The 23,751-nt window shown below is 38.7% G+C and overlaps 1 protein-coding gene and 1 long non-coding RNA gene across 6 annotated transcripts in view; one reads left to right on the forward strand and one right to left on the reverse strand.

The window, feature by feature from the left end:
* The window catches only part of pex5la (peroxisomal biogenesis factor 5-like a), a 160,231-nt gene that overhangs the window by 30,979 nt on the left and 105,501 nt on the right, over positions 1-23,751 (forward strand). The gene's annotated exons all lie outside the window — the stretch shown is intronic.
* The window catches only part of LOC133540436 (uncharacterized), a 107,474-nt gene continuing 89,517 nt past the window's right edge, over positions 5,795-23,751 (reverse strand). For all 3 annotated transcript variants that reach the window (XR_009803631.1, XR_009803633.1, XR_009803632.1), the window contains 2 exons: positions 8,881-8,969; positions 5,795-6,220 (listed from right to left, as the gene is read on the reverse strand). This is a non-coding gene — a long non-coding RNA (uncharacterized LOC133540436). The remainder of the gene's footprint in view (positions 6,221-8,880; positions 8,970-23,751) is intronic.

Genomic DNA, 23,751 nt, shown 5'->3' on the forward strand with positions numbered 1-23,751 from the left:
CTCATGGCAAAAACACAAAATATGCAATATCTTCCCCCAAAAATATTCCAAAGTGTAATATTTGATGAGAATAATTGGAGCCTTAAATATGTCAATAATTCATAACAACATTGATTTTGATTCATTATTTTTCTTTGAGCAATAACTGTGAAAAAACAACAACATAAAATCAGGTGTCGAGTGTCCAAAAAGGCCTCATTTATAAAAGTGTTAAAACAATAAACACTATAAAAATATATATTTCATTTTTATATCAACTTCAAGTCTATACATCAATAAGTTTTTAATATTTTTTTCATGTTTTTTGCCCTTTATGTCAAAGAAAAGAGAATATTTTTTTTATGGCAAAAACACAAAATATGCAATATTTATCCCAAAATATATTCCAAAGTGTAATATTTGATATGAAGTAATTGGAGCCTTAAATATGTCAATAATTCATAACAACACTGATTTTGATTCATTATTATTTTTTGAGCAATAACAGAAAAAAAAACATAAACGGAAAATCAGGTGTCAAGTGTCCAAAATGGCCTCATTCATAAAAGTGTTAAAACAATAAACACTATAAAAATATTTATTACATTTTTAGATCAACTTCAAGTCTATGCATCAATAAGTTTTTAATATTTTTTTCATGTTTTTTTACCCTTTTTGTCAAAGAAAACGGCAAAAACACAAAATATACAATATTTTTCCCAAAATATATTCTAAAGTGTAATATTTGATGAGACGTAATTGGAGCCTTAAATATGTCAATAATTCATAAAAACATTGATTTTGATTCATTATAATTTTTTTTAGCAATAACAGTAATAAAAAAACGGAAAATCAGGTGTCGAGTGTCCAAAAAGGCCTCATTCATAAAAGTGTTAAAACAATAAACACTATAAAAATATATATTTAATTTTTAGATCAACTCCAAGTATATTCGTCAATACGTTTTTAATATTTTTTCATGTTTCTTTCCCTTTTTGTCGAAGAAAACTGTTTTTTTTTTTTATGGCAAAAACACAAAATAAGCAATATTTTTCCCAAAATATATTCCAAAGTGTAATATTTGATGTTAAGTAATTGGACCCTAAATAGGTCAATAATTCATAACGACATTGATTTTGATTCATTATTATTTTTTGAGCAATAACAGAAAAAAAACCTAAACGGAAAATCAGGTGAAGTGTCCAAAAGGGCCTCATTCATAAAAGTTTTAAAACAATAAACACTATAAAAAATATATATTTCATTTTTAGATCAACTTCAGGTCTATACGGCAATAGGTTTTTTTTGTGTTTTTTTTCATGTTTTTTGCCCTTTTTGTCAAAGAAAATGGCAAAAACACAAAGTATGCAATATGTTCCCCAAAATATATTACAAAGTGTAATATTTAATGTGAAGTAATTGGAGCCTTAAATATGTCAATAATACATAACAACATTGATTTTGATTCATTATTATTTTTTGAGCAATAACTGTGGAAAAACAAACAAACAAAAAACGGATAATTAGGTGTCAAGTGTCCAAAAGGGCCTCACTCATAAAAGTGTAAAACAATAAACATTATAAAAATACTTATTCGATTTTTAGATCAACTTCAGGTCTATACGGCAATAGGTTTTTAATATTTTTTTCATATTTTTTGCCCTTTTTTTTAAAAGAAAATGGCAAAAATACAAAATATGCAATATTTTTCCCAAAATATATTACAAAGTGTAATATTTAATGTGAAGTCATTGGAGCCTTAAATATGTCAATAATTCATAACAACATTGATTTTGATTCATTATTATTTTTTGAGCAATAACTGTGAAAAAACAAACAAACAAAAAAACGGGAAATCAGGTGTCAAGTGTCCAAAAGGGCCTCACTCATAAAAGAGTTAAAACAATAAACTATACAAATACATATTCGATTTTTAGATCAACTTCAGGTCTATACGGCAATAAGTTTTTCATATTTTTGTCATATTTTTTGCCCTTTTTGTCAAAGAAAATGGCAAAAACACAAAATATGCAATATTTTCCCCAAAATATATTCCAAAGTGTAATATTTAATGTGAAGTAATTGGAGCCTTAAATATGTCAATAATTCATAACAACATTGATTTTGATTCATAATAAATTTTTTTTAGCAATAACAGTAATAAAAAAACGGAAAATCAGGTGTCAAGTGACCAAAAGGGCCTCACTCATAAAAGTGTTAAAACAATAACCACTATAGAAATACATATTCAATTTTTAGATCAACTTCAGGTCCATACGGCAATAGGTTTTTAAAATTTAGTTCATATTTTTTGCCCTTTTTTTCAAAGAAAATGGCAAAAACACAAAATATGCAAAATTTTCCCCAAAATATATTACAAAGTGTAATATTTAATGTGAAGTAATTGGAGCCTTAAATATGTCAATAATTCATAACAACATTGATTTTGATTCATTATTATTTTTTGAGCAATAACTGTGGAAAAACAAACAAACAAAAAACGGATAATCAGGTGTCAAGTGTCCAAAAGGGCCTCACTCATAAAAGTGTTAAAACAATAAACACTATAAAAATACATATTCGATTTTTAGATCAACTTCAGGTCTATATGGGAATAGGGTTTTCATATTTTTTTCATATTTTTTGCCCTTTTTTTCAAAGAAAATGGCAAAAATACAAAATATGCAATATTTTTCCCAAAATATATTAGCAAGTGTAATATTTCATGTGAAGTAATTGGAGCCTTAAATATGTCAATAATTCATAACAACATTGATTTTGATTCATAATAAAACATTTTTAGCAATAACAGTAATAAAAAAACGGAAAATCAGGTGTCAAGTGTCCAAAAGGGCCTCACTCATAAAAGTGTTAAAACAATAAACACTATAAAAATACATATTCGATTTTTAGATCAACTTCAGGTCTATACTGCAATAGGTTTTTAATATTTTTTTCATATTTTTTGCCCTTTTTGTCAAAAAAAATGGCAAAAATACAAAATATGCAATATTTTTCCCAAAATATGTTAGAAAGTGTAATATTTAATGTGAAGTAATTGGAGCCTTAAATATGTCAATAATTCATAACAACATTGATTTTGATTCATTATTATTTTTTGAGCAACAACTGTGAAAATCAGGTGAAACACTATAAAAATACATATAAAATTTTTAGATCAACTTCAGGTCTATACTGCAATAGGTTTTTAATATTTTTTTCATATTTTTTGCCCTTTTTGTCAAAGAAAATGGCAAAAATACAAGATATGCAATATTTTTCCCAAAATATATTCCAAAGTGTAATATTTAATGTGAAGTAATTGGAGCCTTAATTAGGTCAATAATTTATTTAAAAAAAAAAACATTTTGATTCATTATAATTCTTTGGAGAAATGTCATTCAAAAAAACAACAACTTTGTATTATTAGGGTCAACTTTTACTCGTTATATTTCACCTTTTTACTCTTTTATTCCACTTTTTTTTTTTTTTTTTGTTTTGCAATATTATTTTGAAGAAAGTCATAAAAAATGGCCCCTGTATCAAGCTACGCTGACAGAGACTTTTCTCCTGTTCAGCTCCATCACCAAAAATAGCTGGCAGGCTATTTTAGTATCACAGCACTCTTGAGACTGAAGCAACACAAAAAGATATTGGAGAGGATTTCAGGTGGGCATCCAAATGATGAAAGACATTTTCTCCTTGAAGTCCACTCCTGTCAAACACGGCCATGAGATGATGCTCTTTCATCATCATCATCATCATTTTCATGACAAGTCACTACGCTGCAAAGACTGAAAATAATCTAAGCCACGGCCCGCCGGTCGACATGTGACGCCTATTTTCATCGACTCATCCTGGCACATGAAATGTGCTCCAACTACCATTGAAAATAGTCCACAAAGTCATAGAAATTGCCGCAAACCAGCAGACTAGAAAGAAAGTCCCGTTACACCTTTGCCAGGAACTATTTTTGGCAGCTACTATGTTCAAAGTAAACAGAAATAGTCCAAATAGTCCACAACCTCATAAAAGTTGCAGCAAAACAGTAGAATGGAACATGTCATCTAATTCATGTGATTGCACCTCATGTGTGCCATTAATGAAAGCAACTTAGTACAAAATAATCAGAAATAATGCAAATAAGATTAAAAATAGTCCACAATTTTATAAAAAAAAATGCAGCAAAACAGTATAATGGAACATGTCATCTAATTCATGTGATTGCACCTCATTTGTGCAATTAATGAAAGCAGCGACTTTGTACAAAATAATCAGAAATAATGTAAATAAGATTAAAAATAGTCCACAATTTTATAAAAAAAAATGCAGCGAAACAGTATAATGGAACATGTCATCTAATTCATGTGATTGCACCTCATGTGTGCCATTATAGAAAGCAGCGACTTTGTACAAAATAATCAGAAATAATATAAATAAGACTGAAAATAGTCCACAACTCTATAAAAAAATGCAGCAAAACAGTAGAATAGGACATATCATCTAATTCATGTGATTGCACCTCATGTGTGCCATTAATGAAAGCAGCAACTTTGTACAAAATAATCAGAAATAATGTAAATAAGATTAAAAATAGTCCAAAAATTTTGTAAAAAAAAAAATGCAGCAAAACAGTAGAATGGAACATGTCATCTAATTCATGTGATTGCACCTCATGTGTGCAATTAATGAAAGCAGCGACTTTGTACAAAATAATCTGAAAAATTATAAATAAGACTGAAAATAGTCCACAACTTTATACAAATTGCAGCAAAACAGTAGAATGGAAAATGTCATCTAATTAATGTGATTGATTGCACCTCATTTGTGCAATTATTGAAAGCAGCAACCCTGTACAAAATAATCAGAAATAATATACATAAGACTGTAGATAGTCCACAAATTTTATAAAAAAATGCAGCAAAACAGCAGAATGGAACATGTCATCTAATTAATGTGATTGCACCTCATGTGTGCCATTAATGAAAGCAGCGACTTTGTACAAAATAATCTGAAAAATTATAAATAAGACTGAAAATAGTTATACAAATTGCAGCAAAACAGTAGAATGGAACATGTCATCTAATTCATGTGATTGATTGCACCTCATGTGTGCAATTATTGAAAGCAGCAACCTTGTACAAAATAATCATAAATAATATAGATAAGACTGTAGATAGTCCACAAATTTTATAAAAAAATGCAGCAAAACAGTAGAATGGAACATGTCATCTAATTAATGTGATTGCACCTCATGTGTGCCATTAATGAAAGCAGCAACTTTGTACAAAATTATCAGAAAAATTATAAATAAGACTGAAAAAAGTCCACAACTTTATACAAATTGCAGCAAAACGGTAGAATGGAACATGTCATCTAATTCATGTGATTGATTGCACCTCATTTGTGCAATTATTGAAAGCAGCAACCTTGTACTAAATAATCAGAAATATAATAGATAAGACTGTAGATAGTCCACAAATTTTATAAAAAAATGCAGCAAAACAGTAGAATGGAACATGTCATCTAATTAATGTGATTGCACCTCATGTGTGCCATTAATGAAAGCACCAACTTATTACAAAATAATCAGAAATAATATAAATAGGACTGATGATAGTCCACAACTTTATACAAAATGCAGCAAAACAGTAGAATGGAACATGTCATCTAATTAATGTGATTGCACCTCATGTGTGCAATTAATGAAAGCAGCAACTTTGTACAAAATAATCAGAAATAATATAAGTAAGACTGAAAATAGTCCACAACTTTATGAAAAAATTGTAGCAAAACAGTACAAAAAAACCCCAACAAAAAAACCTTGTATTTATTTACCTGCTATGCACTTGAAGTGTAGCGTTTACATAAACTGATGACGGAAAAAAACAATAACACATCTTTTCACTGTCGGGGTTGAATACAAAACTTTATGAAAGAAAACGTCCATAAATGAGTCACACCGTTTTATAAGCTGCACAGTTTAAAGCGTAGGAAAAAAAAAGTAGTGGCTTATAGTTTGTAAAATGCGGTATAATTCTGGTACGACATAAACAAAAAAGGACTGAAAGTAGGCTCAAAAGGATCCACAGAGTCAAAGACAAGCATCACTGACTGTGTGCTCCTGGACACTAACTTGCAATTGGAGCAAAAAAAAAAAAAAAAAAAAAACTCAACCAAGGTTATCATTTGTTACCTAATAGTGCTGACGTCCCGAGAGGCTTGGAGAGGAGGAGAGAGGCTGTGGAGAAGAGCAGCGTGTTAGCACTTTGCTTCCACGTGTCAATAGCATGTCGCTAATGCAGTTAGCGCCATCAAATGATGAAAACATGCTAACATCAGAAAATGAAAACATGCTAACATCAGAAGATGAATACAAGCTAACATCAGAAGATGAATACAAGCTAACATCAGAAGATAAAAACATGCTAACATCAGATGATGAAAACATCAGAAGATGAAAACATGCTAACATCAGAAGATGAAAACATGCTAACATCAGAAGATGAAAACATGCTAACATCAGAAGATAAAAACATGCTAACATCAGATGATGAAAACATGCTTACATCAGAAGATTAAAAACATGCTAACATCAGAAGATGAAAACATCAGAAGATGAAAACATGCTAACATCAGAAGATGAAAACATGCTAACATCAGAAGATGAAAACATGCTAACATCAGAAGATGAAAACATGCTAACATCAGAAGATAAAAACATGCTAACATCAGATGATGAAAACATGCTAACATCAGAAGATGAAAACATCAGAAGATGAAAACATGCTAACATCAGAAGATGAAAACATGCTAACATCAGAAGATGAAAACATGCTAACATCAGAAGATGAAAACATGCTAACATCAGAAGATGAAAACATGCTAACATCAGAAGATTAAACACATGCTAACATCAGAAGATGAAAACATCAGAAGATGAAAACATGCTAACATCAGAAGATGAAAACATGCTAACATCAGAAGATAAAAACATGCTAACATCAGAAGATAAAAACATGCTAACATCAGAAGATGAAAACATGCTAACATCAGAAGATAAAAACATGATAACATCAGAAGATGGAAAAATGCTAACATCAGATGATGAATACATAAATAGTTCACAAAGTATATATCTGCGACTTATAGTCCAGTGCGACTGATATATGGAAAATATAGTTTTCTCTGTAAAATGTAGTGGGTGTGGCTTATACTCTGAAACATTTGGAGGACTATCACCAGTTTAAGGGAGTGCTGCGTCAACTATTTAATCCTGCAATCCGAGTTAAAAAAGTATATTAATGAAAAAGATGATTAGACGCTGCAAATTGTGCAAAAAAAGCAGAAATCCTTCCTGCCAAGTCAGGAGCTCATTAAGGAGGAAAGTCATTAGCCAGAAGATGTGTGGGAGGAGTCACACAAGTGGGCGGGGCCTCAGCGTTGTTCTGCTTCTTCTACTGAACACAACACTTCCTCTCAGCCACAGGATACTCTATCCATATTCATGACTCTGTGTGTGTGTGTGTGTGTGTGTGTTTAAGTTGAAACGGACATGCTTTTTACATGCTGTGTGATCCCATGTTAAAGTTTAATGAGAGTCATCATCCACAGTGACTGTGGTTCAGGTTGTAAGGTCTAGTATTATCTTCTAGTCCACCATCTGGCTGCATGTAAACTAACTATATACATACATAGATACATATACATATATATATATATATACACACATCTATTTATATGTGTGTGTGTATATATGTGTATAATGTAGCCCGGAATAGTTAAGGATACATGGGATTCTGGGTATGTGTTCTGTTGTGTTATAGTGATGTTCTCCCGAAATGTGTTTGTCATTCTCGTTTGGTGTGGGTTCACAGTGTGGCGCATATTAGTAAGAGTGTTAAAGTTGTTTATACCACAACCCTCAGTGTGACCTGCATGGCTGTTGAACAAGTATGCCCTGCAGTTGCGTATGTGTTCAGATTGAGATTGCACGCAGATAACATTGTTGCGTCCATGACTCGGATCTTCACATACTATTGTTTATTTTTCCATGTTTGTTCTCATTCTCCGTTTGATCCGTTTATTTCCCGTTTAGTCCATCACCATGGTTACTTATCAGTTTCAGCTGTTACTCCCGGTTCCTGCACACCTGTTCTCTGTTAATCACCTTCCCTTTATAAGCCTTCCTCTTTTCATTCTTCTGCCTGGGACTCTAGTTTGTTTTCACGCAACGTAACGTCTGCTTTGCACTTTTGCTTACATGCAATCCCTGTAGTATTCTCGCAAGCTCTCACGCTAGGCAATTTTATTTATTCTTAGCTCTCATGCTAAGTGTTTCGTTTTCCCCGTTCTGTTCCCATGTGCCAGTTGGGTTTACTATTTGTTTATCCTAGCTCTCATGCTAAATGTTTTGTTTTCCCCTTTGTGTTCCCATGTGCCAGTTGAGTTTACTATTTGTTTATCCTAGCTCTCATGCTAGCGTCTTTTGTTTGCCTTTTCTCAGCTCCAGTATTTTTGTTTTGCAGCACCTTTTGTTATTCAAATAAATAGTTAAACTTTACCTTTGCTGTGTTCTATTTCGACGCATCCTCGGGGGAATCGAACCCGGCACCACGATGCCGAACAGACGTAACAGTAGAGTCCCAGAATTTGCTTTCACGCAACGAGTTACGCCTGCACTCTGTCACGTATCGCTAGCTTTTCACGCTAAGCCATTTGTTCCTTCCAGCTCTCATGCTGTATGTTTTTGTTTTACTCTTTTTGTGTGCCTACGTGCCAGTTTAGTTCTCATTGTTGTATATCCTAGCTTCTACGCTAGCGTCTTTGGTTTGCCTTTTTATTAGCACCAGTCTTTTGTTTCATAGACCCTTTTTGTTAAATATATTGTTCATATCTTACCTTTGCTGTGTTCACTTGTTGACGGATCCACGAGGGAATCAAACCCGGCACCACGATGCCAAACAGACGTAACAAACATGGTGAAAATCCTGGCGCGATGACATGTAGAAAAGGTGTTAGAGGCGTTGTCATCACTGCACGTCCTCAAAGTTGATGTCTGGGTGAAAAATCGAAAAATGTCAACCCGGGAGATTTCTGGTAGAGACGCTGAAATCTGGAAACCTACCGGAGAAGTCCAGTCGGTCGGCAAGTATGTGGCTGAACCACATCAGAGTGGTCATGCAGCTCCGGAGCCGCGGGTTAATGACCCATCATGCTTTGTAGCAAATGGGTGCAATTGTGATTTTTTTTTTTTGGGGCGGAATGGACATTTTTTTTAATATCCACAAAGTTTATTCACCACGTCTGCTAAAGATTTTGTGTTGGTTAGATGTTTTCTTATTGCACCATGACTAGGGAAGGTTGTTTGCATTGGGTCATATAAATAAACACTGCACTTGGATCACCTACAGTGCTAAATAAAAGGTCATTGACCAGAATGCTGATTGATGTGATTGTTTTGAATAATATATGTTTTTTTCTTGCACCTTGACTAGGGAAGGTTGTTTGCATTGGGTCATATAAATAAACACTGCACTTGTTTCGCCTCCAGTGCTAAATAAAAGGTCATTGGGGCTTCACGGTGGCAGAGGGTTTAGTGCGTCTGCCTCACAATACGAAGGTCCTGCAGTCCTGGGTTCAAATCCAGGCTCGGGTTCTTTCTGTGTGGAGTTTGCATGTTCTCCCCGTGAATGCGTGGGTTCCCTCCGGGTACTCCGGCTTCCTCCCACCTCCAAAGACATGCACCTGGGGATAGGCCCCTCCCACCTCCAAAGACATGCACCTGGGGATAGGTTGATTGGCAACACTAAATTGGCCCTAGTGTCTGAATGTTGTCTGTCTATCTGTGTTGGCCCTGCCATGAGGTGGCGATTTGTCCAGGGTGTACCCCGCCATCCGCCCGATTAAAGCTGAGATAGGCGCCAGCGCCCCCCGCGACCCCGAAAGGGAATAAGCGGTAGAAAATGGATGGATGGATGGACCAGAATGCTGATTGATGCTATTGTTTTGAATAATATATGTTTTTTTCTTGCACCTTGACTAGGGAAGGTTGTTTGCATTGGGTCATATAAATAAACACTGCACTTGGATCGCCTACAGTGCTAAATAAAAGGTCATTGACCAGAATGCTGATTGATGTGATTGTTTTGAATAATATATGTTTTTTTGGCCCTAGTGTGTGAATGTGAGTGTGAATGTTGTCTATCTGTGTTGGCCCTGCGATGAGGTGGCGACTTGTCCAGGGTGTACCCTGCCCTCCGCCCGATTGTAGCTGAGATAGGCGCCAGCGCCCCCCGCGACCCCGAAAGGGAATAAGCGGTAGGAAATGGATGGATGTTTTTTTCTTGCACCTTGACTAGGGAAGGTTGTTTGCCTTGGGTCATATAAATAAACACTGCACTTGGATTGCCTTCAGTGCTAAATAAAAGGTCATTGACCAGAATGCTGATTGATGCTATTGTTTTGAATAATATATGTTTTTTTCTTGCACCTTGACTAGGGAAGGTTGTTTGCATTGGGTAATATAAATAAAAACTGCACTTGGTTTGCCTTCAGTGCTAAATAAAAGGTCATTGACCAGAATGCTGATTGATGTGATTGTTTTGAATAATATATGTTTTTTTGGCCCTAGTGTGTGAATGTGAGTGTGAATGTTGTCTATCTGTGTTGGCCCTGCGATGAGGTGGCGACTTGTCCAGGGTGTACCCTGCCCTCCGCCCGATTGTAGCTGAGATAGGCGCCAGCGCCCCCCGCGACCCCGAAAGGGAATAAGCGGTAGGAAATGGATGGATGTTTTTTTCTTGCACCTTGACTAGGGAAGGTTGTTTGCCTTGGGTCATATAAATAAACACTGCACTTGGATTGCCTTCAGTGCTAAATAAAAGGTCATTGACCAGAATGCTGATTGATGCTATTGTTTTGAATAATATATGTTTTTTTCTTGCACCTTGACTAGGGAAGGTTGTTTGCATTGGGTAATATAAATAAAAACTGCACTTGGTTTGCCTTCAGTGCTAAATAAAAGGTCATTGACCAGAATTCTGATTGATGCTATTGTTTTGAATAATATATGTTTTTTTCTTGCACCTTGACTAGGGAAGGTTGTTTGCATTGGGTAATAAAAATAAAAACTGCACTTGGTTTGCCTTCAGTGCCTAACAAAAGGTCATTGACCAGAGTGCTGATTGATGTGATTGTTTTGAATAATATATGTTTTTTTCTTGCACCTTGACTAGGGAAGGTTGTTTGCATTGGGTCATATAAATAAACACTGCACTTGGTTTGCCTTCAGTGCTATATAAAAGGTCATTGACCAGAATGCTGATTGATGTTATTGTTTTGAATAATTTTTGATGCTAACTGATTAAATGGGCGACAGTGATGTCCTCGCTAGCAAACATCTGTTGTTTGCTGCATTATAATTTGGCACACACACTTTAATTTTTCTCCGGTGTCTGTCCGTACGTGCGTTTGCTCAGCTGCCCTCACAAGGGGCGTGTCCTCGCCATCTATCCAAATCATGAAGCGCTACGGGGACGAGCCGCTGGAGTAAAAACTCATAGGAAAATGTCAAAGTCATTATTTCCACTTCCAATGTAATGGGGGACAATTAGAGCGTGCTGGGGGATTCTGCACTTCATTATGTTCTGCTTAATGAACTGCAGTCCGCAGCACAAGCCTCATGGCAGAAAAATGTGCTTTTTGAAAGATAATACTTTTTCATTTCCCAAGCAACTTGAGTTTGTTCTGTGGTCGTACGTATTTTAACTCCGTGTGTCTTAACCATAGTCATATGAATGTTGGTCAGCTGTGGTCTGCATGGGCCGCAGCCGTACTCACTTGCAATACACTTTTCCACCACTTGGGGCAGTAATGGCAATATCAAACAAAGAGGAAGTCTAATGTTTCTTCAGCGAAAGAATTACGACTAAAATTGTAGAACTTTATTTGCATAATTATTAGTTTAGTTAAAAAATATATTCATGACTATAGAATGTGCAATTCTGGTTGGATTCGCCTACTCTGCTGCTGTATTTGAAGGTGGTATAGCTCGGTTGGTAGAGTGGCCGTGCCAGCAACTTGAGGGTTGCAGGTTCGATTCCCGCTTGTGCCATCCTAGTCACTGCCGTTGTGTCCTTGGGCAAGACACTTTACCCACCTGCTCCCAGTGCCACCCACACTGCTTTAAATGTAACTTAGATATTGGGTTTCACTATGTAAAGCGCTTTGAGTCACTTGAGAAAAGCGCTATATAAATATATAGAAAGAAAAAAGGGTTGTCTGGGGCGGTGCTTGCTGACTAAAGTGTGACAACCACTTCTGAATAATAGCTCCAGGGTTACGTCGTCTGGGTTAATTTCACATAGTCCGTGCTAATACCATGTAGTCTGGGTTAATAGCACAACGTCTGTGTTGATAGCACGTAGTCCGGGTTATAAACACGTAGTCTGGGTTAATAGCCCATAGTCTGTGTTAATAGCACGTAGTTTGGGTTAATATCACGTAGTCTGTGTTAATAGCACATAGTTTGGGTTAATATCACGTAGTCTGGGTTAATAACACGTAGTCTGGGTTAGTAGCATGTGGTCTGGGTTAATAGCATTTAGTCTGGGTTAATAGCACATTGTCTGGGTTAATAGCGCGTCATCTGGGTTATTAGCATGTTGCCTGGGTTAATAGCACATCGTCTGGGTTAATAGCACGTAATCTGAGTTAATAGCACATAGTTTGTGTTAATAGCACGTAGTCTGTGTTAGTAGCACTTAGTCTGGGTTAATATCCCGTAGTTTGTGTTAGTAGCATGTGGTCGGGGTAATAGCATGTGGTCTGGGTTAATAGCCTGTAGTCTGGGTTAATAGCACATCGTCTGGGTTGATAGCACGTAATCTGAGATATAGCACTTAGTCTGTGTTAATAGCACATAGTCTGTGTTAATAGCACGTAGTCTGGGTTAATATCACGTAATTTGGGTTAGTAGTATGTGGTCTGGGTAAATAGCTTGTGGTCTGGGTTAATAATATGTAGTCTGGGTTAATAGCACATCGTCTGGGTTAATAGCACGTAATCTGAGTTAATAGCACATAGTCTGTGTTAATAGCACGTAGTCTGTGTTAGTAGCACTTAGTCTGGGTTAATATCCCGTAGTTTGTGTTAGTAGCATGTGGTCGGGGTAATAGCATGTGGTCTGGGTTAATAGCATGTAGTCTGGGTTAATAGCACATCGTCTGGGTTGATAGCACGTAATCTGAGATATAGCACTTAGTCTGTGTTAATAGCACGTAGTCTGGGTTAATATCACGTAATTTGGGTTAGTAGTATGTGGTCTGGGTAAATAGCTTGTGGTCTGGGTTAATAATATGTAGTCTGGGTTAATAGCGCGTCGTCTGAGTTAATAACACATAGTATGTGTTAATAGCACGTAGTCTGTGTTAATAGCACGTAATCTGGTTTAATAGCACATCGTCTGGGTTAATAGCACGTAATCTGAGTTAATAGCACATAGTGTGTGTTAATAGCACGTAGTCTGTGTTAATAGCACGTAGTCTGTGTTAATAGCACATCGTCTGGGTTGATAGCACGTAACCTGAGATAATAGCACGTAGTCTGTGTTAATAGCACGTAGTCTGTGTTAATAGCACGTAGTCTGTGTTAATAGCACTTAGTCTGGGTTAATATCACGTAGTTTGGGTTAGTAGCATGTGGTCTGGGTAAATAGCTTGTGGTCTGGGTTAATAATATGTAGTCTGGGTTAATAGCGCGTCGTCTGAGTTAATAGCACGTCGTCTGGGTCAATATCACGTAATCTGAGTTAATAGCGCGTAGTCTGGGTTAATAGCGCATAGTCTGGGTAATAGCACATAGTCTGGGTTAATAGCGCTTAGTCTGAAGTAACAGCGTGTAGTCTGAGTTAACAGCACGTAGTCTGAGTTAACAGCGCGCAGTCTGGGTTAATAGCTTGTAGTCTGGGTAATAGCATGTAGTCTGGGTTAATAGCGCATAGACTGGGTAATAGCACGTAGTCTGGGGTAATAGCACGTAGTCTGGGTTAATAGCGCGTAGTCTGGGTTAATAGCATGTAGTCTGAGTTAACAGCAGAGAATCAAGTGTAAAATGAGTAAATCCAGTGGTGAAGTTTAAATTCCTCCCCAAAGAGGAGAACAGCTTGCGGGGGCCACCAAAGGCCACGCCCCCTCCTCCCTGCCCATGTGACCGCTGAGTAAACACATATCTCACCTTCCTTTGGGATGGTATGAAATGCTGGCGGCGCAAAAAAAAAAAAAAAATCATGAAATAAAAATCAAACATGGCGCCTTTGAAACCATCCTTTTGTGGATGTGGAGAGAAAGACGGGCAAACACGCTGGTCACCTGCAGATAAGTGCCGTGCGGGCAATTTACGGCTGCAGCCTTTCACTTGAACGCAACACGCCGGAGGAAGGGAGGATGGAAAAAAAAAAAACACAAAAAAAAACCCTCACAGAGTGAGAAAGCTGATGAGTTTTTATGAGCGTGACATCCTCCTTAAGCTGTGACTTTTAATTAGCAGGTCATCAAATACCTGCTGGGGATTTACGAGTCACTGCCACCTCTGTTATGACGCAACACTTCAAAGCCGGCCTGTCCTCCATCTTGATATTGTGGAAATAAAAATGGACTAGTCCCTCGAGTCACCCATCTCAAGGTTTTTTTTTAAAAGGTGATTACACTCAAACCCCTCTTACTTACTTTGTTTTCCAAGAAAGTGAGTGCGAAGGACAGCGCCGAGAAGAAGTGGAAAACGATGGACGTACAGACGAGAAACTGCAACAAACCATACTAAGCCACACCCACTCCATCCTTAAAGAATATATATTTTTCCATATATTAGTCGCACCGCAGATATAAACTTAGTTATTGGCACAGAAATATTCTGTAAATGTTTATTTACACACCTTTAATTGATTGGTGTCTGTAACAAGGCAGTAAAACGGCTGGTCGAACAAAACAGAAGTCATGCTCTCCAATCAGCTAAACACTCAAAACTCCACGGTGACGTTTTGGTGAATTTTCTGAGGAATTTGTGCAAGTGAAGCACTACAAAAAGAATGTCAGTTAATAATACTATCACAGACACTCGTAAATATGTTAGCATGCTACCTACTGCTAACGACAATAGCGTCTTTACGTTTTGATGAATCCGTGAAAACCCTCCTACAGTCATCACATTAATACTGAAACAATACTATAAGAAGCCATTATGAATTAATTTGCATATTAGTGAATGCTAAGGACGTTAGCTTGATTACATTATCCATCCATCTTTTTCCGCTTATCCGAGGTCGGGTTGCGGGGGCAACAGCCTAAGCAGGGAAACCCAGACTTCCCTCTCCCCAGCCACTTCGTCTAGCTCTTCCAGTCTTCCCAACGTGTCCTGGGTCTTCCCCGTGGCCTCCTACCGGCTGGACGTGCCCTAAACACCTCCCTAGGGAGGCGTTCGGGTGGCATCCTGACCAGATGCCCGAACCACCTCATCTGGCTCCTCTCGATGTGGAGGAGCAGCGGCTTTACTTTGAGTTCCTCCCGGATGGCAGAGCTTCTCACCCTATCTCTAAGGGAGAGACCCAAACTCAATTGGGCCGCTTGTACCCGTGATCTTATCCTTTCGGTCATGACCCAAAGCTCATGACCATAGGTGAGGATGGGAACGTAGATCGACCGGTAAATTGAGAGCTTTGCCTTCCGGCTCAGCTCCTACTTCACCACAACGGATCGGCACAACGTCCGCATTACTGAAGACGCCGCACCGATCCGCCTGTCGATCTCACGATCCACTCTTCCCTCACTCGTGAACAAGACTCTTAGGTACTTGAACTCCTCCACTTGGGGCAGGGTCTCCTCCCCAACCCGGAGATGGCACTCCACCCTTTTCCGGGCGAGAATTGATTACATTACAATAGCACAAACAAATATGTGCAAAAACAATCCGACAGACGTCGCACATGGGACCTTTTAGTAAGTAAGAATTGTTTTAGTTATATTGTAAAACTCACAAACGTTGCTCGGAGTGATGAGCGAAGACTCCCTTCGAGCAGAAATGCTACGGGCGTAAGTGGACCGAGGCACAAACCAGGGAGTACACTTTCAAGCCGCAGCACCTGCTTCGAGCGAACTGGTCTAAAAGTATTTGTTGAACACAAAATTTTGTTTGACAAATCCATAAATTTGTTGCGCCGTTTTATAAGCCGCAGGGTGAAAAGCGTAGGTGAAAAATGCAGCGGCTTATGGTCAGAAAATGTGTGCATTTATTAACACAAAAGTACCAAAAAATGATAACATTAGTAACCATTGATACCAATCCCCGGTTACCAGGTACCGGGGATTGGTACCGTATTGGTCCAAATAGTACCCAATAGTTGGAAGCCAATATAATCACAACGCCCCGGAGGCACAATTTAGTGCAACAATCTCAGAAGTCTCTAATTAGTCCAACGACCTGAGTTGCGCTTTAGTGGGGGATGAAATGAGATCAAAGGATTGAAAGAAGCGATTAGAGGGGAGCGACGAGCGCATATAGAAATCAGCTCAGTTTGGCTCCACGCACAAAAGAGAGTCACCTGGGGACCAAAAACACCTCGACCTTCATTTGTCTGTCAACAACTTCAAGTTGCAGTGGAGTGCAAAAACAACTTGCCTCCATATTGAAGTTATTTTCATATAAATCTGATTTGATAGACCTAAAGACTTATAAAGTAAACCAATAAAAAGATATGACCAAAATAGTATCAATCGCATTTTGTCGAGGAGGAACCACAGACCCCTTCCCCATCGACAACAATGCCAATCAAGCAGACTTTGTGAGAGACAACAACTACTTTGGAAACATTGGCTTTATAATTTTGAGCCCGAACACAAAGAGGATGAACAATAAGTTTTAGAAGCCAAGGGGCTAAATAATCCATGACCTTATAATTTTGAGCCTGAACACAAAGAGGATGAACAATAAGTTTTAGAAGCCAAGGGGCTAAATAATCCATGACCTTATAATTTTGAGCCCGAACACAAAGAGGATGAACAATAAGTTTTAGAAGCCAAGTGCTTAAATAATCCATGACTTTATAATTTTGAGTCCGAACACAAAGAGGATGAACAATACATTTTAGAGGCCAAGGGGCTAAATAATCCATGACCTTATAATTTTGAGCCCGAACACAAAGAGGATGAACAATAAGTTTTAGAAACCAAGGGGCTAAATAATCCGTGACCTTATAATTTTGAGCCTGAACACAAAGAGGATGAACAATAAGTTTTAAAAGCCAAGGGGCTAAATAATCCATGACCTTATAATTTTGAGCCTGAACACAAAGAGGATGAACAATAAGTTTTAGAAGTCAAGTGCTAAATAATCCATGACTTTATAATTTTCAGCCCGAACACAAAGAGGATGAACAATAAATTTTAGAAGCCAAGGGGCTAAATAATCCATGACTTTTTCTCTGATTAATCGCGATTAACTGCATTGTATACACAAAGCCCAATAATGAATTCAAAAGTAGTGTGTAGTGCACCTTTATTGGAATATTCTCCCACATGAACAAAAGCGCCAAAACATTTGTTGTGCAAACACAATTTAAATCAGTCCTTGTTAAACAGTAGCAGTTAAATAGCATATTTGATGAAAATCAACTCCAAAAATGTAAATACAAACATTTAAGCTTATTGCCACTGCCAGGGTATTTAAGTTATCCTGTTTGTTATGGAAAATAAATATAATCTACATACAAATCTCTGAGCCACAATCATAACATCTGAACAGGCAATTTCTGAGGTAACAGCAGGAAAAAAAGGGATTTTATGTTTAAAAAACCTATATTATAGGTAGTGGGCTGTTTTAAGGAATTTTTGATCAAATTATCCGTAGTAGCAATATTAATAATGTTGTGTTTATTCTGCGTAGTGCACTTAAAATAATTATGACCATATCTAGGAATTGATATGATGGGAATTTTCCGATTGTTTGCTTGGTGCTTTGATAAACTGAAGGCATCATATACATGGTACTATATTGTGATGTTATGAGCCAGGGAAAAAAAGAACTACACTACACAGCATGCAACAGGAGTGAGGAGCATGCGCGGTAGCCCGGTATAGGTTGTGTCGCCATGACGACATCTTGTATGTTGTGATATGCACGCTCTGAAAGCAAACGTTAAGAAGTCAGCCAACACTCCTGGTCTGCATTATTCATAAATAGACAGACAACACATATACTCCGCTGCTTCACAGGCCGCTGGATGTAGCCGGCAAAGTATTCCCATGCTAGCTAGCCGCTCTAGCAAGCACGCCTCATTCAGTCCAAAACGGCCCGATCTATCCACATCCAGAATTGTCTGGCGGTCGTAAGTGATCCCAGAGTGACCACGCTGTAAGCCAGCCATGACATTTGCAGAATTGTCCGGTATTTTTGCCAAATGTTCCATCTTTACCAAGAGCCCCTCCACGCCGGGCGACGCCATCTTGTTAAGAAAAGGCGTTAACAAAATAAAAGCATGTAAACAACATACGCAAATGTGCGATAAAATAATTGTCGGCGTTAATAGATTGATGAGTTAACTCGTAATTAACGCATTAATTTGCCCACCCCTAATATATATATATATATATATATATATATATATATATATATATACATATATACATATATATATACATATATATATACATATATATACATATATATATACATATATATATATGTATATATGGGCTTCACGGTGGCAGAGGGGTTAGTGCGTCTGCCTCACAATCCGAAGTTCCTGCAGTCCTGGGTTCAAATCCAGGCTCGGGATCTTTCTGTGTGGAGTTTGCATGTTCTCCCCGTGAATGCGTGGGTTCCCTCCGGGTACTCCGGCTTCCTCCCACCTCCAAAGACATGCACCTGGGGATAGGTTGATTGGCAACACTAAATGGTCCCTAGTGTGTGAATGTGAGTGTGAATGTTGTCTGTCTATCTGTGTTGGCCCTGCGATGAGATGGCGACTTGTCCAGGGTGTACCCCGCCTTCCGCCCGATTGTAGCTGAGATAGGCGCCAGCGCCCCCCGCGACCCCTAAAAGGGAATAAGCGGTAGAAAATGGATGGATGGATATATATACATATATATACATATATATACATATATATACAAATATATACATACATATATATACATACATATACATTATATATATATATATATATATATATATATATATACACCACTTTGCATGCAGTCAGCTCATCCTAATGTGACCCCCCACGGACAGCCATGGTTTAATGATACAATAAAACACAATTAAACATCAAAAAGTTGTCCCGTTTACCCCACTCTACTGTACTCTACTTTAAAATTATGCCGTGTGGAGGAGACAAACTCAGACATGCTCCAGTGAACAATGGCGGCAGCGACACATCATTGCTGTTTGTCCTCATTACTCCTCTTTGTTGCCAGCATCCTTCAATTTGTGACACTGATATATAACACACACACACACACACACACACACACACTCAGCATTTTCACGCGTCAGACTGTAATTGTCCCTCACATGCAGTATTGTGCCTTCATTAGAGGCCCCATGAAGATGATGGAAGGCAGTAAAACGTCCCACTGACACCAAACACATCAGCAGGAAAAGCTGCAATCACATCAACACAACATTTACAACTCTCAGCAGGCTGGGAGTCAATGATGGTGTGTAATATGAGATGTGACATGTATGCAGCACACACTTGGACACACCGACTACAAACCCCGTTTCCATATCAGTTGGGAAATTGTGTTAGATGTAAATATAAACGCTGTCAGGGGTATTTAGTGTCGAACCCCAAGATGCAGAGAAGGAGGCAGGCATTTGGGAGGTAAACATGATTTCATTAAATACTAAGACAAAAGGGTACAAACAAAAGGACTTTGAAAGTCCAGTTTAGGAAACTGTTTTATTTTAAATATGTAAAGTTAAAAGTTAAAGTAGCAATGATTGTCACACTAGGTGTGGTGAAATGTGTCCTCTGCATTCGACCCATCACCCTGGGAGGTGAGAAGAGCAGTGAGCAGCAGCGGTGCCGCGCCTGGGAATAATTTATGGTGATTTAACCCCCAATTCCAACCCTTGATGCTGAGTGTCGAGCAGGGATGCAACGGGTCCCATTTTTTTTTATAGTCTTTGGTGTGACTCGGCCGGGGTTTGAACTCACAACCTACCGATCTCAGGGCGGACACTCTAACCACTAGACCACTGTAATCTTCCATGTTAAAAGTGCAAGCGAGAGGAGAAAATAAACGATCGCTGCTTGTCACTTCTTCTGCAGCCGAGTAGTCGCAAGAAAGATCACTAGCGCCCTCTACCACCAGGAGGCGGGAGTCATTTAATGACTCATATTTGACACACGCAGCTACGGTATATTAATAAAACAATAAAACTTACTGTTCTTTTTAGCATATTCAATAGCTTGGACCTTAAATCCTACTGAATAGCTCTTAATGTTACGATCCGTTACTCGGATCTCCACATGTTGTTGTTTATTTTTCCATCTGTGTTTTCATTCTCCGTTCTGACCCGTTTATTTCCCGTTTAGTCCATCGCCATGGTTACCTACTAGTTTCAGCTGCTACTCCCGGTCCACGCACACCTGTTGTAATGATCACCTTCACTATATAAGCCTTCCTCTGTTCTTTGTTCACTCTCGGATCCTAATTTGCCCTCGTGCAACAGTGATGTCTTGTTTCTTCATGCTCTCTATCGCTAGCTCTCACGCTACGTTTATTTTATTCCTAGCTTTCACGCTAGTTGTTTTGTGTTCTCTCTTTTGTGCCCACGTGCCAGTTTTATTTTCCTAGTGGTTTATCCTAGCTTTCACGCGAGCGTATTTTGTTTGCCTTATTCCTTAACTCCTGTGTTTTTGTTCCAAGCCTTTTATTACTTTAATAAATCCATTTCTATCTTACCTTGTCGTGTTCATCGCTTCGACGCATCCCTGGAAGAACCAATCCGGCATCACGATGCCTCACAAGCGTGAATGTGAATTAGTGAATTATATTTATATAGCGCTTTTCTCAAGTGACTCAAAGCGCTTTACATAGTGAAACCCAATATCTAAGTTACATTTAAACCAGTGTGGGTGGCACTGGGAGCAGGTGGGTAAAGTGTCTTGCCCAAGGACACAACGGCAGTGACTAGGATGGCGGAAGCGGGAATCGAACCTGCAACCCTCAAGTTGCTGGCACGGCCGCTCTACCAACCGAGCTATGCCGCTATGCAAGCCTCACACTTAATCTTCTTCCCTTTATCTGATTTCAAATGATTGAAATCAGCCTCCTCCATTTTGAGAATGATGACAGGTGAAGTGTCACTCGTGACGTGACGAGTTTGACCCGGTGGAAATTTTAGGCATGTGCTAATAATTTAGCGAAACGAGTTTAACGCGGCGTTAATCCTGAGCCGGCGGTAATGCTAAGCATGCGCTGATTAATTTGCGAAACGAGTTTGACCCGGCAGTAATTCTAGGCAGGTGCATACTTATATACCCGGCGGCCATTCAAGGAAATACGGTATGACCGAAGAAAAATCCATTAGTCGCATTGTTATATAAGATGTGGCGTTCAAAACGTATACAATCAGTACGTGTGTATGTGTACCTGCTTTGTGTGCAGTAAATGCCAGCTGGCAGCGTGATGGTGTATATGATTCGAAAAAGTGCTGATGCGGAAGAAAACATTTTTCCAGCCGCTACATCAGAGAGCGGGGGGTGGGGGGGGGGGATAATAACGATGCGTGCATGCCTCTTCACCTCCTGCGCTGGCTGCCGGCGCCGCAGCCAGGGAGAGGTCAGGAACAACAGATGGAGCGTGATGGCGGGGACGTGAATATAAATATATATATATATATATATTTATATATATATATATATATATATATATATATACATACACACACGCAGCACAGAGTGTACATTAGCGAGGTTGTCGGGATGAATCAGGGTCAAGCGCTCCCTTCTCTGAACAGACACAAACTTTACACCTCAAAGTCACTTCCAAAGATGGAAGTTCTACTGGCTGGACTCACGTCGACAAAACTTGCCGAATGTGCACATTTACTTGCGACCAATGTTCCTTCTAAGTCAGGGGTGTCCAAAGTGCGGCCCGCAGCTAATCGTTTAGCGGCCCGCCACACATTCTGCTAGAATTGCAAAATTGATAGTATTGCAAAAATTTAAAAAAGTGGAATGAGGTGCAATCTAATGAGAAAAAGTGGCAATGTTGACACAAAGCTGCCATGCGGGCTGTTTTCTTTGTTCCTTTTGTCTTAATTTCCTTTTTCCCATCCATCCATCTTCTTCCGCTTATCCGAGGTCGGGTCGCGGGGGCAACAGCCTAAGCAGGGAAACCCAGACTTCCCTTTCCCCAGCCACTTCGTCCAGCTCTTCCCGGGGGATCCCGAGGCGTTCCCAGGCCAGCCGGGAGACATAGTCTTCCCAACGTGTCCTGGGTCTACGGATCACGATTGAAGCCAACAAGCAAACAGTCAACTTCCTCGACGTCACTTTCAACCTGAGAAATAACAGCTACCAACCATTCACGAAACCCAACACAACACTCCAATACGTGCACCATGACAGCAACCACCCACCCACCACCACGAAAAGAATACCTACCGGAATTAATAAAAGGCTATCGATGCTGTCATCTAGCAAAGCTGAATTCGACCAAGCAACCCCCCCCGTACCAGAAAGCACTTGATGAAAGCGGATACAACTTCACCCTCACCTATGAACCCACTCCAGGAAACCAACCAAAAAAGAGCAGAAAACGAAACAACATCATCTGGTACAACCCCCCATTCAGCAAAAACATCTCAACCAACATCGGCCGCAAGTTCCTCACTCTGATCGACAAACACTTCCCCAAAGGCAACACCCTAAGAAAAATATTCAACAAGAACAACATTAAATTGAGCTACAGCTGTATGAATAACATACAACAAATCATTTCAAACCACAACGAAGCAATTGCAAAAGGACTGCCCACCCCCAGACTAAACGACTCTGAAACCAATAATGAATGTAACTGTCGCAAGAAACCTGATTGCTCTCTCAACGGAGGGTGCTTACAATCATCAGTCGTTTACCAAGCAAAGGTAACACGCAAGGACATCAACACATCCGACACGTACGTAGGATTAACCGAAGGAGCGTTCAAAACCAGATGGAATAATCACGAGGCCTCCTTTAGAAACCAGACTTTGCGGAATTCTACAGAACTCAGCAAGAACATTTGGAACCTCAAAGACAATAATGTTGAATATTCAATAACATGGCAAATTCTTGCATCCAGCACACCTTACAACAGTGGTAATAAAAGATGCAACCTATGCTTGAAAGAGAAACTGTTTATTATATATCATCCAGACCTGTCATCCCTCAACAAGCGCAGTGAAATAATTTCAACATGCCGCCACGGACGGAAACACCTCCTAGGTAACACATGAGCCAATCACCACGCCCCTACACCTGCCTGTACCCACCCACTCTGTGCCTTATATAAACCATTGCATGTGAATGCTTCCATTAAAATCTCCTGATGATTGAGGGAACCCCTCATGAAACAGTTCTGTAGAGATGAAGTAGTCTTGTGATTTCTCCCACACCTACATATACATATATATATATAATAAATACTTGAATTTCAGTGTTCATTTATTTACATATTTACACACACATAACACTCATCTACTCATTGTTGAGTTAAGGGTTGAATT

This window comes from Nerophis ophidion, linkage group LG22 (assembly GCF_033978795.1).
Source record: "Nerophis ophidion isolate RoL-2023_Sa linkage group LG22, RoL_Noph_v1.0, whole genome shotgun sequence".
Classification (NCBI taxonomy): Eukaryota; Metazoa; Chordata; class Actinopteri; order Syngnathiformes; family Syngnathidae; genus Nerophis; species Nerophis ophidion.